Raw genomic sequence first — 15,102 nt, 5'->3', positions numbered from 1 at the left:
GTTGCGAGGGACAACTCTGGATTATCCTCGAGGCTTGGCAGGGCAATTGGGACGCCTCTCCAGCTGAGGCGGGAGACCAAGTGTCCCTATCCAAGTGCCACAGGAATCCTGGGACTCCTATCAAGTTTCACGAGGAGTCAGGCATCGTCTCCTTTGGAGGCACTGATCTCCGCGTACCTCTGGAGTTTTCAAAGGATGTGAGGCTATCGGTCGCGATGAGGTGGGGAACTAAGTCTTTCTCTGTGCTTTCCACAGGGGATTCAGACATCCTTTCGTCCTGGGAGATGCAAGACGAGCCTGCATTGAAGTCACTGCAGGGATACCCGGCCTTATTTCGAGTCAGGGCATCGCGGTGTCCATTCCACTTGAGGCCGCAAACTCAGGGTCCCTCTCACATACCTAGAGCTAAGAGAAGCCTCCTCTTGAGGTGCTTGTGGTAAGGTGGTATTCCTCTGGAGACGAATCCAGGGACTAACCTCTCTTTTCGAGTTGATTTTTGGTCCACAGAGTTCTTTCGTGTTGCTACAGTGACCTCAGGATCCCTCTATCCTTGAAACAGTGTTCTTGGGGGTTCTCTGGAGTGCCATCAAGGAAATCAAGGCTCCTTTCATGTGTGATGTGCAAGACGGAATTGCTCTGCATGCAGTACAGGGGAATCGGGCCTCATCTCGCATCGAGGGGGAAGTCTCATGGTTTTTCTCGAGTTGCGGCGGGAACCTGGGGTATATTCTCGAGTTACGACGGGGATGGCCCTTCCACACACGTGTGTGTTCAGCCATGTCAGGACTCCTGCCTAGTTGCGAGGGACAACTCGGGATTCTCCTCGAGGCTTTGCAGGGCAATTGGGATGCCTCTCCAGCTGAGGCGGGAGACCAAGTGTCCCTTTCCAAGTGCCACAGGAATCCTGGGACTCCTATCAAGATTCACGAGGAGTCAGGCATCGTCTCCTTTGGAGGCACTGATCTCCGCGTACCTCTGGAGTTTTCAAAGGATGTGAGGCTATCGGTCGCGATGAGGTGGGGAACTAAGTCTTTCTCTGTGCTTTCCACAGGGGATTCAGACATCCTTTCGTCCTGGGAGATGCAAGACGAGCCTGCATTGAAGTCACTGCAGGGATATCCGGCCTTATTTCGAGTCAGGGCATCGCGGTGTCCATTCCACTTGAGGCCACAAACTCAGGGTCCCTCTCACATACCTAGAGCTGAGAGAAGCCTCCTCTTGAGGTGCTTGTGGTAAGGTGGTATTCCTCTGGAGACGAATCCAGGGACTAACCTCTCTTTTCGAGTTGATTTTTGGTCCACAGAGTTCTTTCGTGTTGCTTCAGTGACCTCAGGATCCCTCTATCCTTGAAACAGTGTTCTTGGGGTTTCTCTGGAGTGCCATTAAGGAAATCAAGGCTACTTTCATGTGTGATGTGCAAGACGGAATTGCTTTGCACGCAGTACAGGGGAATCGGGCCTCATCTCGCATCGAGGGGGAAGTCTCATGGTTTTTCTCGAGTTGCGGCGGGAACCTGGGGTATATTCTCGAGTTACGACGGGGATGGCCCTTCCACCCACGTGTTTGTTCAGCCACGTCAGGACTCCTGCCTAGTTGCGAGGGACAACTCGGGATTCTCCTCGAGGCTTGGCAGGGCAATTGGAACGCCTCTCCAGCTGAGGCGGGAGACCAAGGGTCCCTTTCCACGTGCCACAGGAATCCTGGGACTCCTATCAAGTTTCACGAGGAGTCAGGCATCGTCTCCTTTGGAGGCACTGATCTCCGCGTACCTCTGGAGTTTTCAAAGGATGTGAGGCCTCCTGTCGCGATGAGGTGGGGAACTAGGTCTTTCTCTGTGGTCTCCACAGGGGATTCAGACACCCTTTCGTCTTGGAAGATGCAAGACAAGCCTGCATTCCAGTCACTGCAGGGATATCCGGCCTTATTTCGAGTCAGGGCATCGCGGTGTCCATTACACTTGAGGCCGCAAACTCATGGTCCCTCTCACATACCTAGATCTGAGAGAAGCCTCCTCTTGAGGTGCTTGTGGTAAGGTGGTATTCCTCTGGAGTCGAAGCCAGGGACTAACCTCTCTTTTCGAGTTGATTTTTGGTCCACGGAGCTCTTTCGTGTTGCTACAGTGACCTCAGGATCCCTCTAGCCTTGAAACAGGGTTCTTGGGGTTTCTCTGGAGTGCCATGAAGGAAATCAAGGCTCCTTTCATGTGTGATGTGCAACACGGAATTGCTCTGCACGCAGTGCAGGGGAATCGGGCCTGATCTTGCGGCGAGGGGGAAGTCTCATGGTTTTTCTCGAGTTGCGGCGGGAACCTGGGGTATATTCTCGAGTTACGACGGGGATGGCCCTTCCACACACGTGTTTGTTCAGCCACGTCAGGACTCTTGCCTAGTTGCGAGATACAACTCGGGATTCTCCTCGAGGCCTGGCAAGGCAATTGGGACGCCTCTCCAGGTGAGGCGGGAGACCAAGGGTCCCTTTCCACGTGCCACAGGAATCCTGGGACTCCTATCAAGTTTCACGAGGAGTCAGGCATCGTCTCCTTTGGAGGCACTGATCTCCGCGTACCTCTAGAGTTTTCAAAGGATGTGAGGCCTCCGGTCGCGATGAGGTGGGGAACTAGGTCTTTCTCTGTGGTCTCCACAGGGGATTCAGACATCCTTTCATCTTGGGAGATGCAAGACGAGCCTGCATTCAAGTCACTGCAGGGATATCCAGCCTTATTTCGCGTCAGGTCATCGCGATGTCCATTCCACTTGAGGCCGCAAACTCAGGGTCCCTCTCACATACCTAGAGCTGAGAGAAGCCTCCTCTTGAGGTGCTTGTGGTAAGGTGGTATTCCTCTGGAGTCGAAGCCAGGGACTAACCTCTCATCTCGAGTTGATTTTTGGCCCACGGAGCTCTTTCGTGTTGCTACAGTGACCTCAGGATCCCTCTAGCCTTGAAGCAGTGTTCTTGGGGTTTCTCTGGAGTGCCATCAAGGAAATCAAGGCTCCTTTCATGTGTGATGTGCAACACGGAATTGCTCTGCACGCATTGCAGGGGAATCGGGCCTCATCTCGCGGCGAGGGGGAAGTCTCATGGTTTTTCTCGAGTTGCGGCGGGAACCTGGGGTATATTCTCGAGTTACGACGGGGATGGCCCTTCCACCCACGTGTTTCTTCAGCGACGTCAGGACTCCTGCCTAGTTGCGAGGGACAACTCGGGATTCTCCTCGAGGCTTGGCAGGGCAATTGGGACGCCTCTCCAGCTGAGGCGGGAGACCAAGTGTCCCTTTCCAAGTGCCACAGGAATCCTGGGACTCCTATCAAGTTTCACGAGGAGTCAGGCATCGTCTCCTTTGGAGGCACTGATCTCCGCGTACCTCTGGAGTTTTCAAAGGATGTGAGGCTATCGGTCGCGATGAGTTGGGGAACTAAGTCTTTCTCTGTGCTTTCCACAGGGGATTCAGACATCCTTTCGTCCTGGGAGATGCAAGACGAGCCTGCATTGAAGTCACTGCAGGGATATCCGGCCTTATTTCGAGTCAGGGCATCGCGGTGTCCATTCCACTTGAGGCCGCAAACTCAGGGTCCCTCTCACACACCTAGAGCTGAGAGAAGCCTCCTCTTGAGGTGCTTGTGGTAAGGTGGTATTCCTCTGGAGACGAATCCAGGGACTAACCTCTCTTTTCGAGTTGATTTTTAGTCCACAGAGTTCTTTCGTGTTGCTACAGTGACCTCAGGATCCCTGTATCCTTGAAACAGTGTTCTTGGGGTTTCTCTGGAGTGCCATCAAGGAAATCAAGGCTCCTTTCATGTGTGATGTGCAACACAGAATTGCTCTGCACGCAGTGCAGGGGAATCGGGCCTCATCTCGCGGCGAGGGGGAAGTCTCATGGTTTTTCTCGAGTTGCGGCGGGAATCTGGGGTATATTCTCGAGTTACGACGGGGATGGCCCTTCCACCCACGTGTTTCTTCAGCGACGTCAGGACTCCTGCCTAGTTGCGAGGGACAACTCGGGATTCTCCTCGAGGCTTGGCAGGGCAATTGGGACGCCTCTCCAGCTGAGGCGGGAGACCAAGTGTCCCTTTCCAAGTGCCACAGGAATCCTGGGACTCCTATCAAGTTTCACGAGGAGTCAGGCATCGTCTCCTTTGGAGGCACTGATCTCCGCGTACCTCTGGAGTTTTCAAAGGATGTGAGGCTATCGGTCGCGAAGAGTTGGGGAACTAAGTCTTTCTCTGTGCTTTCCACAGGGGATTCAGACATCCTTTCGTCCTGGGAGATGCAAGACGAGCCTGCATTGAAGTCACTGCAGGGATATCCGGCCTTATTTCGAGTCAGGGCATCGCGGTGTCCATTCCACTTGAGGCCGCAAACTCAGGGTCCCTCTCACATACCTAGAGCTGAGAGAAGCCTCCTCTTGAGGTGCTTGTGGTAAGGTGGTATTCCTCTGGAGACGAATCCAGGGACTAACCTCTCTTTTCGAGTTGATTTTTAGTCCACAGAGTTCTTTCGTGTTGCTACAGTGACCTCAGGATCCCTCTATCCTTGAAACAGTGTTCTTGGGGTTTCTCTGGAGTGCCATCAAGGAAATCAAGGCTCCTTTCATGTGTGATGTGCAACACAGAATTGCTCTGCACGCAGTGCAGGGGAATCGGGCCTCATCTCGCGGCGAGGGGGAAGTCTCATGGTTTTTCTCGAGTTGCGGCGGGAACCTGGGGTATATTCTCGAGTTACGACGGGGATGGCCCTTCCACACACGTGTTTGTTCAGCCACGTCAGGACTCTTGCCTAGTTGTGAGACACAACTCGGGATTCTCCTCGAGGCTTGGCAAGGCAATTGGGACGCCTCTCCAGCTGAGGCGGGAGACCAAGTGTCCCTTTCCACGTGCCACAGGAATCCTGGGACTCCTATCAAGTTTCACGAGGAGTCAGGCATCGTCTCCTTTCGAGGCACTGATCTCCGCGTACCTCTGGAGTTTTCAAAGGATGTGAGGCCTCCGGTCGCGATGAGGTGGGGAACTAGGTCTTTCTCTGTGGTATCCACAGGGGATTCAGACATCCTTTCATCTTGGGAGATGCAAGACGAGCCTGCATTCAAGTCACTGCAGGAATATCCAGCCTTATTTCGCGTCAGGGCATCGCGGTGTCCATTCCACTTGAGGCCGCAAACTCAGGGTCCCTCTCGCATACCTAGAGCTGAGAGAAGCCTCCTCTTGAGGTGCTTGTGGTAAGGTTGTATTCCTCTGGAGTCGAAGCCAGGGACTAACCTCTCATCTCGAGTTGATTTTTGGTCCACGGAGCTCTTTCGTGTTGCTACAGTGACCTCAGGATCCCTCTAGCCTTGAAACAGTGTTCTTGGGGTTTCTCTGGAGTGCCATCAAGGAAATCAAGGCTCCTTTCATGTGTGATGTGCAACACGGAATTGCTCTGCACACAGTGCAGGGGAATCGGGCCTCATCTCGCGGCGAGGGGGAAGTCTCATGGTTTTTCTCGAGTTGCGGCGGGAACCTGGGGTATATTCTCGAGTTACGACGGGGATGGCCCTTCCACAAACGTGTTTCTTCAGCGACGTCAGGACTCCTGCCTAGTTGCGAGGGACAACTCTGGATTCTCCTCGAGGCTTGGCAGGGCAATTGGGACGCCTCTCCAGCTGAGGCGGGAGACCAAGGGTCCCTTTCCACGTGCCACAGGAATCCTGGGACTCCTATCAAGTTTCACGAGGAGTCAGGCATCGTCTCCTTTGGAGGCACTGATCTCCGTGTACCTCTGGAGTTTTCAAAGGATGTGAGGCTATCGGTCGCGATGAGGTGGGGAACTAAGTCTTTCTCTGTGCTTTCCACAGGGGATTCAGACATCCTTTCGTCCTGGAAGATGCAAGACGAGCCTGCATTGAAGTCACTGCAGGGATATCCGGCCTTATTTCGAGTCAGGGCATCGCGGTGTCCATTCCACTTGAGGCCGCAAACTCAGGGTCCCTCTCACATACCTAGAGCTGAGAGAAGCCTCCTCTTGAGGTTCTTGTGGTAAGGTGGTATTCCTCAGGAGTCGAAGCCAGGGACTAACCTCTCATCTCGAGTTGATTTTTGGTCCACGGAGCTCTTTCGTGTTGCTACAGTGACCTCAGGATCCCTCTAGCCTTGAAACAGTGTTCTTGGGGTTTCTCTGGAGTGCCATCAAGGAAATCAAGGCTCCTTTCATGTGTGATGTGCAAGACGGAATTGCTCTGCACGCAGTGCAGGGGAATCGGGCCTCATCTCGCATCGAGGGGGAAGTCTCATGGTTTTTCTCGAGTTGCGGCGGGAACCTGGGGTATATTCTCGAGTTACGACGGGGATGGCCCTTCCACACACGTGTTTGTTCAGCCACGTCAGGACTCTTGCCTAGTTGCGAGACACAACTCGGGATTCTCCTCGAGGCTTGGCAAGGCAATTGGGACGCCTCTCCAGCTGAGGCGGGAGACCAAGAGTCCCTTTCCACGTGCCACAGGAATACTGGGACTCCTATGAAGTTTCACAAGGAGTCAGGCATCGTCTCCTTTGGAGGCACTGATCTCCGCGTACCTCTGGAGTTTTCAAAGGATGTGAGGCCTCCGGTCGCGATGAGGTGGTGAACTAGGTCTTTCTCTGTGGTCTCCACAGGGGATTCAGACATCCTTTCGTCCTGGGAGATGCAAGACGAGCCTGCACTCAAGTCACTGCAGGGATATCCAGCCTTATTTCGCGTCAGGGCATCGCGGTGTCCATTCCACTTGAGGCCGCAAACTCAGGATCCCTCTCACATACCTAGAGCTGTGAGAAGCCTCCTCTTGAGGTGCTTGTGGTAAGGTGGTATTCCTCTGGAGTCGAAGCCAGGGACTAACCTCTCATCTCGAGTTGATTTTTGACCCACGGAGGTCTTTCGTGTTGCTACAGTGACCTCAGGATCCCTCTAGCCTTGAAACAGTGTTCTTGGGGTTTCTATGGAGTGCCATCAAGGAAATCAAGGCTCCTTTCATGTGTGATGTGCAAGACGGAATTGCTCTGCACGCAGTGCAGGGGAATCGGGCCTCATCTCGCAGCGAGGGGGAAGTCTCATGGTTTTTCTCGAGTTGCGGCGGGAACCTGGGGTATATTCTCGAGTTACGACGGGGATGGCCCTTCCACCCACGTGTTTCTTCAGCGACGTCAGGACTCCTGCCTAGTTGCGAGGGACAACTCTGGATTCTCCTCGAGGCTTTGCAGGGCAATTGGGACGCCTCTCCAGCTGAGGCGGGAGACCAAGGGTCCCTTTCCAAGTGCCACAGGAATCCTGGGACTCCTATCAAGTTTCACGAGGAGTCAGGCATCGTCTCCTTTGGAGGCACTGATCTCCGTGTACCTCTGGAGTTTTCAAAGGATGTGAGGCTATCGGTCGCGATGAGGTGGGGAACTAAGTCTTTCTCTGTGCTTTCCACAGGGGATTCAGACATCCTTTCGTCCTGGGAGTTGCAAGACGAGCCTGCATTGAAGTCACTGCAGGGATATCCGGCCTTATTTCTAGTCAGGGCATCGCGGTGTCCATTCCACTTGAGGCCGCAAACTCAGGGTCCCTCTCACATACCTAGAGCTGAGAGAAGCCTCCTCTTGAGGTGCTTGTGGTAAGGTGGTATTCCTCTGGAGACGAATCCAGGGACTAACCTCTCTTTTCGAGTTGATTTTTGGTCCACAGAGTTCTTTCGTGTTGCTACAGTGACCTCAGGATCCCTCTAGCCTTGAAACAGTGTTCTTGGGGTTTCTCTGGAGTGCCATCAAGGAAATCAAGGCTCCTTTCATGTGTGATGTGCAACACGGAATTGCTCTGCACGCAGTGCAGGGGAATCGGGCCTCATCTCGCGGCGAGGGGGAAGTCTCATGGTTTTTCTCGAGTTGCGGCGGGAATCTGGGGTATATTCTCGAGTTACGACGGGGATGGCCCTTCCACACACGTGTTTGTTCAGCCACGTCAGGACTCTTGCCTAGTTGCGAGACACAACTCGGGATTCTCCTCGAGGCTTGGCAAGGCAATTGGGACGCCTCTCCAGCTGAGGCGGGAGACCAAGGGTCCCTTTCCACGTGCCACAGGAATCCTGGGACTCCTATCAAGTTTCACGAGGAGTCAGGCATCGTCTCCTTTGGAGGCACTGATCTCCGCGTACCTCTGGAGTTTTCAAAGGATGTGAGGCCTCCGGTCGCGATGAGGTGGGGAACTAGGTCTTTCTCTGTGGTCTCCACAGGGGATTCAGACATCCTTTCGTCTTGGGAGATGCAAGACGAGCCTGCATTCAAGTCACTGCAGGGATATCCAGCCTTATTTCGCGTCAGGGCATCGCGGTGTCCATTCCACTTGAGGCCGCAAACTCAGGGTCCCTCTCACATACCTAGAGCTGAGAGAAGCCTCCTCTTGAGGTGCTTGTGGTAAGGTGGTATTCCTCTGGAGTCGAAGCCAGGGACTAACCTCTCATCTCGAGTTGATTTTTGGCCCACGGAGCTCTTTCGTGTTGCTACGACCTCAGGATCCCTCTAGCCTTGAAACAGTGTTCTTGGGGTTTCTATGGAGTGCCATCAAGGAAATCAAGGCTCCTTTCATGTGTGATGTGCAACACGGAATTGCTCTGCACGCAGTGCAGGGGAATCGGGCCTCATCTCGCAGCGAGGGGGAAGTCTCATGGTTTTTCTCGAGTTGCGGCGGGAACCTGGGGTATATTCTCGAGTTACGACGGGGATGGCCCTTCCACCCACGTGTTTCTTCAGCGACGTCAGGACTCCTGCCTAGTTGCGAGGGACAACTCTGGATTCTCCTCGAGGCTTTGCAGGGCAATTGGGACGCCTCTCCAGCTGAGGCGGGAGACCAAGGGTCCCTTTCCAAGTGCCACAGGAATCCTGGGACTCCTATCAAGTTTCACGAGGAGTCAGGCATCGTCTCCTTTGGAGGCACTGATCTCCGTGTACCTCTGGAGTTTTCAAAGGATGTGAGGCTATCGGTCGCGATGAGGTGGGGAACTAAGTCTTTCTCTGTGCTTTCCACAGGGGATTCAGACATCCTTTCGTCCTGGGAGTTGCAAGACGAGCCTGCATTGAAGTCACTGCAGGGATATCCGGCCTTATTTCGAGTCAGGGCATCGCGGTGTCCATTCCACTTGAGGCCGCAAACTCAGGGTCCCTCTCACATACCTAGAGCTGAGAGAAGCCTCCTCTTGAGGTGCTTGTGGTAAGGTGGTATTCCTCTGGAGACGAATCCAGGGACTAACCTCTCTTTTCGAGTTGATTTTTGGTCCACAGAGTTCTTTCGTGTTGCTACAGTGACCTCAGGATCCCTCTAGCCTTGAAACAGTGTTCTTGGGGTTTCTCTGGAGTGCCATCAAGGAAATCAAGGCTCCTTTCATGTGTGATGTGCAACACGGAATTGCTCTGCACGCAGTGCAGGGGAATCGGGCCTCATCTCGCGGCGAGGGGGAAGTCTCATGGTTTTTCTCGAGTTGCGGCGGGAACCTGGGTTATATTCTCGAGTTACGACGGGGATGGCCCTTCCACACACGTGTTTGTTCAGCCACGTCAGGACTCTTGCCTAGTTGCGAGACACAACTCGGGATTCTCCTCGAGGCTTGGCAAGGCAATTGGGACGCCTCTCCAGCTGAGGCGGGAGACCAAGTGTCCCTTTCCACGTGCCACAGGAATCCTGGGACTCCTATCAAGTTTCACGAGGAGTCAGGCATCGTCTCCTTTGGAGGCACTGATCTCCGCGTACCTCTGGAGTTTTCAAAGGATGTGAGGCCTCCGGTCGCGATGAGGTGGGGAACTAGGTCTTTCTCTGTGGTCTCCACAGGGGATTCAGACATCCTTTCGTCTTGGGAGATGCAAGACGAGCCTGCATTCAAGTCACTGCAGGGATATCCAGCCTTATTTCGCGTCAGGGCATCGCGGTGTCCATTCCACTTGAGGCCGCAAACTCAGGGTCCCTCTCACATACCTAGAGCTGAGAGAAGCCTCCTCTTGAGGTGCTTGTGGTAAGGTGGTATTCCTCTGGAGTCGAAGCCAGGGACTAACCTCTCATCTCGAGTTGATTTTTGGCCCACGGAGCTCTTTCGTGTTGCTACGACCTCAGGATCCCTCTAGCCTTGAAACAGTGTTCTTGGGGTTTCTCTGGAGTGCCATCAAAGAAATCAAGGCTCCTTTCATGTGTGATGTGCAACACGGAATTGCTCTGCACGCAGTGCAGGGGAATCGGGCCTCATCTCGCGGCGAGGGGGAAGTCTCATTGTTTTTCTCGAGTTGCGGCGGGAACCTGGGGTATATTCTCGAGTTACGACGGGGATGGCCCTTCCACTCACGTGTTTGTTCAGTCACGTCAGGACTCTTGGCTAGTTGCGAGACACAACTCGGGATTCTCCTCGAGGCTTGGCAGGGCAATTGGGACGCCTCTCCAGCTGAGGCGGGAGACCAAGGGTCCCTTTCCACGTGCCACAGGAATCCTGGGACTCCTATCAAGTTTCACGAGGAGTCAGGCATCGTCTCCTTTGGAGGCACTGATCTCCGTGTACCTCTGGAGTTTTCAAAGGATGTGAGGCTATCGGTCGCGATGAGGTGGGGAACTAAGTCTTTCTCTGTGCTTTCCACAGGGGATTCAGACATCCTTTCGTCCTGGGAGATGCAAGACGAGCCTGCATTGAAGTCACTGCAGGGATATCCGGCCTTATTTCGAGTCAGGGCATCGCGGTGTCCATTCCACTTGAGGCCGCAAACTCAGGGTCCCTCTCACATACCTAGAGCTGAGAGAAGCCTCCTCTTGAGGTGCTTGTGGTAAGGTGGTATTCCTCAGGAGTCGAAGCCAGGGACTAACCTCTCATCTCGAGTTGATTTTTGGTCCACGGAGCTCTTTCGTGTTGCTACAGTGACCTCAGGATCCCTCTAGCCTTGAAACAGTGTTCTTGGGGTTTCTCTGGAGTGCCATCAAGGAAATCAAGGCTCCTTTCATGTGTGATGTGCAAGACGGAATTGCTCTGCCCGCAGTGCAGGGGAATCGGGCCTCATCTCGCATCGAGGGGGAAGTCTCATGGTTTTTCTCGAGTTGCGGCGGGAACCTGGGGTATATTCTCGAGTTACGACGGGGATGGCCCTTCCACACACGTGTTTGTTCAGCCACGTCAGGACTCTTGCCTAGTTGCGAGACACAACTCGGGATTCTCCTCGAGGCTTGGCAAGGCAATTGGGACGCCTCTCCAGCTGAGGCGGGAGACCAAGAGTCCCTTTCCACGTGCCACAGGAATCCTGGGACTCCTATCAAGTTTCACAAGGAGTCAGGCATCGTCTCCTTTGGAGGCACTGATCTCCGCGTACCTCTGGAGTTTTCAAAGGATGTGAGGCCTCCGGTCGCGATGAGGTGGGGAACTAGGTCTTTCTCTGTGGTCTCCACAGGGGATTCAGACATTCTTTCGTCCTGGGAGATGCAAGACGAGCCTGCACTCAAGTCACTGCAGGGATATCCAGCCTTATTTCGCGTCAGGGCATCGCGGTGTCCATTCCACTTGAGGCCGCAAACTCAGGATCCCTCTCACATACCTAGAGCTGTGAGAAGCCTCCTCTTGAGGTGCTTGTGGTAAGGTGGTATTCCTCTGGAGTCGAAGCCAGGGACTAACCTCTCATCTCGAGTTGATTTTTGGCCCACGGAGCTCTTTCGTGTTGCTACAGTGACCTCAGGATCCCTCTATCCTTGAAACAGTGTTCTTGGGGTTTCTATGGAGTGCCATCAAGGAAATCAAGGCTCCTTTCATGTGTGATGTGCAACACGGAATTGCTCTGCACGCAGTGCAGGGGAATCGGGCCTCATCTCGCGGCGAGGGGGAAGTCTCATGGTTTTTCTCGAGTTGCGGCGGGAACCTGGGGTATATTCTCGAGTTACGACGGGGATGGCCCTTCCACCCACGTGTTTCTTCAGCGACGTCAGGACTCCTGCCTAGTTGCGAGGGACAACTCTGGATTCTCCTCGAGGCTTTGCAGGGCAATTGGGACGCCTCTCCAGCTGAGGCGGGAGACCAAGGGTCCCTTTCCAAGTGCCACAGGAATCCTGGGACTCCTATCAAGTTTCACGAGGAGTCAGGCATCGTCTCCTTTGGAGGCACTGATCTCCGTGTACCTCTGGAGTTTTCAAAGGATGTGAGGCTATCGGTCGCGATGAGGTGGGGAACTAAGTCTTTCTCTGTGCTTTCCACAGGGGATTCAGACATCCTTTCGTCCTGGGAGTTGCAAGACGAGCCTGCATTGAAGTCACTGCAGGGATATCCGGCCTTATTTCGAGTCAGGGCATCGCGGTGTCCATTCCACTTGAGGCCGCAAACTCAGGGTCCCTCTCACATACCTAGAGCTGAGAGAAGCCTCCTCTTGAGGTGCTTGTGGTAAGGTGGTATTCCTCTGGAGACGAATCCAGGGACTAACCTCTCTTTTCGAGTTGATTTTTGGTCCACAGAGTTCTTTCGTGTTGCTACAGTGACCTCAGGATCCCTCTAGCCTTGAAACAGTGTTCTTGGGGTTTCTCTGGAGTGCCATCAAGGAAATCAAGGCTCCTTTCATGTGTGATGTGCAACACGGAATTGCTCTGCACGCAGTGCAGGGGAATCGGGCCTCATCTCGCGGCGAGGGGGAAGTCTCATGGTTTTTCTCGAGTTGCGGCGGGAACCTGGGGTATATTCTCGAGTTACGACGGGGATGGCCCTTCCACACACGTGTTTGTTCAGCCACGTCAGGACTCTTGCCTAGTTGCGAGACACAACTCGGGATTCTCCTCGAGGCTTGGCAAGGCAATTGGGACGCCTCTCCAGCTGAGGCGGGAGACCAAGGGTCCCTTTCCACGTGCCACAGGAATCCTGGGACTCCTATCAAGTTTCACGAGGAGTCAGGCATCGTCTCCTTTGGAGGCACTGATCTCCGCGTACCTCTGGAGTTTTCAAAGGATGTGAGGCCTCCGGTCGCGATGAGGTGGGGAACTAGGTCTTTCTCTGTGGTCTCCACAGGGGATTCAGACATCCTTTCGTCTTGGGAGATGCAAGACGAGCCTGCATTCAAGTCACTGCAGGGATATCCAGCCTTATTTCGCGTCATGGCATCGCGGTGTACATTCCACTTGAGGCCGCAAAATCAGGGTCCCTCTCACATACCTAGAGCTGAGAGAAGCCTCCTCTTGAGGTGCTTGTGGTAAGGTGGTATTCCTCTGGAGTCGAAGCCAGGGACTAACCTCTCATCTCGAGTTGATTTTTGGCCCACGGAGCTCTTTCGTGTTGCTACGACCTCAGGATCCCTCTAGCCTTGAAACAGTGTTCTTGGGGTTTCTCTGGAGTGCCATCAAAGAAATCAAGGCTCCTTTCATGTGTGATGTGCAACACGGAATTGCTCTGCACGCAGTGCAGGGGAATCGGGCCTCATCTCGTGGCGAGGGGGAAGTCTCATGGTTTTTCTCGAGTTGCGGCGGGAACCTGGGGTATATTCTCGAGTTACGACGGGGATGGCCCTTCCACCCACGTGTTTGTTCAGCGACGTCAGGACTCCTGCCTAGTTGCGAGGGACAACTCGGGATTCTCCTCGAGGCTTGGCAGGGCAATTGGGATGCCTCTCCAGCTGAGACGGGAGACCAAGTGTCCCTTTCCACGTGCCACAGGAATCCTGGGACTCCTATCAAGTTTCACGAGGAGTCAGGCATCGTCTCCTTTGGAGGCACTGATCTCCGCGTACCTCTGGAGTTTTCAAAGGATGTGAGGCTATCGGTCGCGATGAGGTGGGGAACTAAGTCTTTCTCTGTGCTTTCCACAGGGGATTCAGACATCCTTTCGTCCTGGGAGAGGCAAGATGAGCCTGCATTGAAGTCACTGCAGGAATATCCGGCCTTATTTCGAGTCAGGGCATCGCGGTGTCCATTCCACTTGAGGCCGCAAACTCAGGGTCCCTCTCACATACCTAGAGCTGAGAGAAGCCTCCTGTTGAGGTGCTTGTGGTAAGGTGGTATTCCTCAGGAGTCGAAGCCAGGGACTAACCTCTCATCTCGTGTTGATTCTTGGTCCACGGAGCTCTTTCTTGTTGCTACAGTGACCTCAGGATCCCTCTAGCCTTGAAACAGTGTTCTTGGGGTTTCTCTGGAGTGCCATCAAGGAAATCAAGGCTCCTTTCATGTGTGATGTGCAACACGGAATTGCTCTGCACGCAGTGCAGGGGAATCGGGCCTCATCTCGCAGCGAGGGGGAAGTCTCATGGTTTTTCTCGAGTTGCGGCGGGAAGCTGGGGTATATTCTCGAGTTACGACGGGGATGGCCCTTCCACACACGTGTGTGTTCAGCCATGTCAGGACTCCTGCCTAGTTGCGAGGGACAACTCGGGATTCTCCTCGAGGCTTTGCAGGGCAATTGGGACGCCTCTCCAGCTGAGACGGGAGACCAAGTGTCCCTTTCCACGTGCCACAGGAATCCTGGGTCTCCTATCAAGTTTCACGAGGAGTCAGGCATCGTCTCCTTTGGAGGCACTGATCTTCGCATACCTCTGGAGTTTTCAAAGGATTTGAGGCCTCCTGTCGCGATTAGGTGGGGAACTAGGTCTTTCTCTGTGGTCTCCACAGGGGATTCAGACACCCTTTCGTCTTGGGAGATGCAAGACGAGCCTGCATTGAAGTCACTGCAGGGATATCCGGCCTTATTTCGAGTCAGGGCATCGTGGTGTATATTCCAATTGAGGCCGCAAACTCAGGGTCCCTCTCACATACCTAGAGCTGAGAGAAGCCTCCTCTTGAGGTGCTTGTGGTAAGGTGGTATTCCTCAGGAGTCGAAGCCAGGGACTAACCTCTCATCTCGAGTTGATTTTTGGTCCTCGGAGCTCTTTCGTGTTGCTACAGTGACCTCAGGATCCCTCTAGCCTTGAAACAGTGTTCTTGGGGTTTCTCTGGAGTGCCATGAAGGAAATCAAGGCTCCTTTCATGTGTGATGTGCAACACAGAATTGCTCTGCACGCAGTGCAGGGGAATCAGGCCTCATCTCGCGGCGAGGGGGAAGTCTCATGGTTTTTCTCGAGTTGCGGCGGGAACCTGGGGTATATTCTCGAGTTACGACGGGGATGGCCCTTCCACACATGTGTTTGTTCAGCCACGTCA

The sequence above is a fragment of the Cervus elaphus genome, chromosome 14 (assembly GCF_910594005.1).
Source record: "Cervus elaphus chromosome 14, mCerEla1.1, whole genome shotgun sequence".
Classification (NCBI taxonomy): domain Eukaryota; kingdom Metazoa; phylum Chordata; class Mammalia; order Artiodactyla; family Cervidae; genus Cervus; species Cervus elaphus.
Note: the sequence above shows the minus strand (reverse complement) of the source record.